The sequence below is a fragment of the Cystoisospora suis genome, assembly GCF_002600585.1.
Source record: "Cystoisospora suis strain Wien I chromosome Unknown contig_5091, whole genome shotgun sequence".
NCBI classification, from domain to species: Eukaryota; Apicomplexa; class Conoidasida; order Eucoccidiorida; family Sarcocystidae; genus Cystoisospora; species Cystoisospora suis.
Genome location: NW_027157883.1, coordinates 1 through 4793, shown reverse-complemented (window position 1 = coordinate 4793; position 4793 = coordinate 1).

Below are 4793 nucleotides of genomic sequence, written 5' to 3'. Positions count from 1 at the left end.
AAGGGTGAGTATATATAGTGATCTGCGAATCAGACAGTCGTACCGTGCGTGTTATGCCGAGGGTGTATCGGGACGCTAGGCCGGAACGACAGACAGAAAAAAACTTCCAGAGATTTAACCTCACACTTGCCCCCTCGTGGCACGAGGGCGAGACGTGGGTAGGGGTCTGTTCCCCTCCGAAGAAGATAGCATTTTTGGTGCCGTGACCCGGGACCTCTCCGCTCTTCGTGAGGTCAAGGATGCGTCGGCCTTGTGTTGAAGAGGAAGTGAGGAAAACGGCTCTGCGCTAATCTTCCCGTGTGTCAGGGAGCAAATTCCGGCCCCCGCGTAGGTGCCACCCAGAATGTCCAACAACTCCTCGTCTACTCGTTCTGACCCAGTTACAAAAAAAAAAGCACCGAAATGGCCCGGCCGTCCCCCAGTCGGAGGAATCCTGCCCATATCGCGACCCGAAGCATGGAGGCCGCTTGCACGCCTTCTTCGTTTGAAGAGGAGCCGGGCCCGCGGAGTGACTCGGCGCATCTTGCACATCCCTCTCCCGCGAGCCAGCCGCTGCAGCAGCAGCTCGTGCAGGCGCTACAAGACTCAGTGAGGTCACTGCAGCAGGCGTTAGAGGAATCTAGGGTTGCAAACCAAAGGCTGGAAGATCACCACAAAGAGGAGCGCAGAAGGCTAGAAGACCAACTCCGGACGGCCGCGGAGAGAGAATCGCGTGCTCAAACCGACATAACCGAATTGCGGTCAAAAGTGACTGAATTAGAGTCCAGGTTGAGCGACAGTCTACAACAGGCAGCGAGTTCGCGAAGACCTCCGTTGACAACAGAAATACATCTAGACCCGCTGCCAGCGTATCCCATCGACAGTAGTATGGATCCCCAGGAGTGGTTTATCAACTTAGAAACAAAAGGAGACTTCCCCATGCGTGAAGACGACTGGAAAGTGAAGGCTCTACTGAAGTACTTACCCGACCAGTATCACGCGGAGTTGTTCCCCTTATTGTCGGAACCCGGTCCCCGGTACCAAAGACTGAGAGACTACCTAATTGTGCATCACGCAGCGTACGGTGGGGATCTCATAGGGTTCTACGCTGAGAAGTTGGACGACCTCAAGAGAATATGGGTCAATCCTACACAAATGCGGGGATACTTACTCAAGCTGAGAAACTTACAACCCAAGATGTGCGCAATTCTACAAAAGCCGATGTCGATATGGGACGATGAAACACTACGGCGTGCCTACATGCGTGCGCTCCCACCCAGAATGTCGTATCACGTTATCGCCTGCGCAGAAGAAGCTACTCTAACCCTAGAACAGTGTCAGGCCCGGGCTGAGGCCTTTGCCCGCGCAGAGCAGATCCGGGAACGGCAGGCAAGCCAAAGTACTGCGGCCCCTTCGAGCATTCTACTTGCAAGGAGCTCCTCCTCGTGGTGGCAAGGCCGGTGTCACGAATGTGGTTCGGACGACCACTGGGTTAGGGACTGCCCAGATCGGAAAGCAGGACAGCGCTTCAACGACTCCGAGAGAGGCCCGCCCGTGTGTAGAGTCTGCAAGAAAAAAGGACATCTTGCCTCGAGCTGTTGGTTTAGAGATAAGCCGCGGTGCAGTAGGTGTCGCGGATTCGGGCATTTCACGAAAGAGTGCAGAGAAGCAGAGCGAAGCCCGTATGCAACAACGCAAAGGAAACGGGAAAGATCAAGGAGTGCGGAGCAACGGAGAACCACCACCGAATCATTTCCAAGAGGTGGAAGGACCCCGCTACGTCGCTCGCAGGATAGGGGACGCCGAGTGCCGCGGAGTCGAGCATTCGCCCATCGTGACAGCTCCAAATCTCGAAGCCCGCCAAAAAAAGTCTCGTTCGCGTGCAAGACTGAATGCATGGACTGTACGCCGAAGCAAATATGGAACGTCAGATCAAGGTCGCAGAGCGACGCGAACACAAGCTTGGCGAAGCAGGAATCTTACCGTATGAGTGCCAGGGTGTGGGGAACCATCGAAGGTGTCCGCGTGAAGATGCTTCTAGACACGGGAGCCGACGAAAATGTTATCGGTAAAAGCCTAGCGACAAAGCTCCGGGACGTCGGCGTTACATTCGAATGGTCCAGCGAGGGACGGATCAAAGGGTTCAGCCCCGACTTGGGCGAAGTGCCGGTAATTGCGACTACAGAAGTGCTGCTCCGAATTGGGCCTGTCGCCCTACGGGATAGAGTTGTGGTCACCGACAGTGCAGCGGAAGAGGCGATCATAAGGTTTGGTTTTCAGTTTCTAGCTAAGCTCATAATAGACCCTATTTCCAAATGTGTTAGGTTCGCACATTTCCCCGAAATAACTCTACCGCTACTAGAACGGACACAAAGTAAGCAGCTGCTGAAGGCAGCAACAACGGTGGTGATCCCAGCAAGGTGTGAGATGTTCGTGGATGTTCATCCGACAGGACTGCTATCCACCCCGGTTCATATTCTGCCCTTCCACGCTGCGCGAGCAATGGCGCGGAGGTTTACGATAGCACACGGCTACGCGGAGCAGAAGCCAACACAGCTTCTGGCCTGTAATTTCTCTCCGAGGCCGTGCAGAATAAAGAAAGGGACGATTATCGCCCGCATGGAGACTTGTCCCCGAGTCCCGAAGGAAGATGACAAACCGGAGCCTGGAAGCGGCGCAAGAACGGCTCATGTGTCGGTCAAGCCTAAATGGGAAGAAGAGATGCCCTCTCTTCTTCAGACATCAAGCTGCCTAACATCGCAACAATACAGTAGACTATTGAGCCTCCTTGAATGTTACAGGGATGTTTTCAGATTTGCTGGAGACCCCCCGTCACGGGCCAGAGGAGCCAAAGCCACAATCCCAACGCATAACGCTAAACCCTGTTCGACTGCACCGTCCAGGATGTCCCCCGTCGAGAAGAAAGTCGTCGAAAAAGAAATAGAAAAGATGCAGAGTCAAGGGATAATCGAGCCAAGTACTTCACCATGGGCTAGCAGGGTGGTGCTTGTGTCAAAGAAGGATGGGTCGTGGAGATTTTGTGCCAACTACACAAAACTGAACAAGGTGACAGTTAAAGATGTCTACCCCCTGCCGAGGATAGACGACCTCCTCTCCGCGCTTCAAGGGGCCTCGTGCTTTAGTACGTTAGATATGGCGTCGGGTTTCTGACAGATACCCATGGCGGCAGAGGATAAGAAAAAGACCGCATTTACCACACATGCGGGCCTGTTCGAGTTCAACGTCATGCCGTTCGGGCTGTGCAATGCCGCCGCAGCGTTCCAACGATTGATGAACACAATCTTAGGGGGTATCAAATGGACTATGGCACTTGTGTACCTCGATGATATCGTGGTGTTCTCTTCAGGCTTCGATGAACACCTACTGCGGCTACGAAGTGTCTTCGAAAGGTTCCGGAATGCCGGGGTTAGGCTGAACCCCAAGAAATGTCGATTCGCTTTGCCGGAGGTTGTCTACCTCGGGCACATAGTCGACAAGGACGGAATCAGACCAGACCCGCAGAAGGTACGGGCAGTGGAACAATTCCCGACACCGGCAACTACGCGCGACCTTCGCCGATTTCTAGGCCTCGCCGGCTACTGCCGCAGGTTCATAAAAGGGTTCTCGGGAATCGCCGCACCGCTCTACGCTCAAGCAAGAAAAGACTATTGGGAGTGGAGCAGGGACTGTGAAGAAGCATTCGCAAAACTGAAAAAGAAACTCGCAACGGCCCCTCTCCTGCACCATCCACTACGGGATATTCCATTCATTATAGACTGCGATGCTTCAAGTGTAGGGTGGGAGCCATACTACAACAGCAACTACCCAGTGAAGCGACTCCCCGTGTCATCGCCTACGCCAGCCGACTTTTCAACTCAGCGGAGCAAAAATGGTCAGCGACAGAGCTCGAAGCCCTGGGGATAGCACCCGGGCCGGTCGCGCAGCTGTGGGCAACCCGGGGGGGCAGAACAGAACTGTTTTTCTAAGGTACATGAACGGCCGTTACACGTGGTAGCACCGCATGGTTTGAGGAAACTAGACGGGCAACGTTTTTCCTCTTGTACGTATTTCGCTGCTCTCGCCGTATTTTGCCAGGTAGCGATCATGGCCGCGCACGACAGCGAACCGTCGCCCGGGTGCCCGAGCGACGTAGCGGTGGTCAGAGAGCAGTATGAACAGCAAGCAATGGCTCTACTGCTCGAACAACGGTTGCGCCGCCTACAGCTGACAAACTACGAGGGCAATCCTGATCTCCCCACTTTCCAGGCTTTCTGCTTCGATTGTAGTCGGTACCTGGGTCAGTTCACGAAGCTGACCGAAGAGGACCGCGTGCAGCAGGCGTCCCTTTTCCTGGCCGGCAAAGCCAAGAACTGTGATCGATGCGTGGAAGAGACGGGCCACCAGGGGAGCTTCCAGCAACGCTTGATGAGTTCTTCGTCATCCTGAGGAGGTTTATTTCCCCCAATTCGGAGTGGGACGTCCTCAAAGAGTTAACGGAGTTGAAGATGACAGCAGGCCGACCACAACAGTACATCGCCAGTTTCCAAAAACTCTTACTACGGGCCGACAAGCTCGAAGACCGGATGAAACGCTTCTTCTTTTGTGGACTGGAGAGGCAAACAAGGATCACTGTTGAAAGCGCGTCACTACCGGATTTGTACAAAATGGTGGAGCGCCTCGGAGCCCACCCCCGCTCGCTGGGAACCTCTTCTATGGACAACGCGCTTACTGCCGCCGAACACCAGCCGCGAGAAGCAAGAACCGTAGGCGATTTTGTGGAGCCAATGGATTTCAGTGAAACGTTCGCAATATCC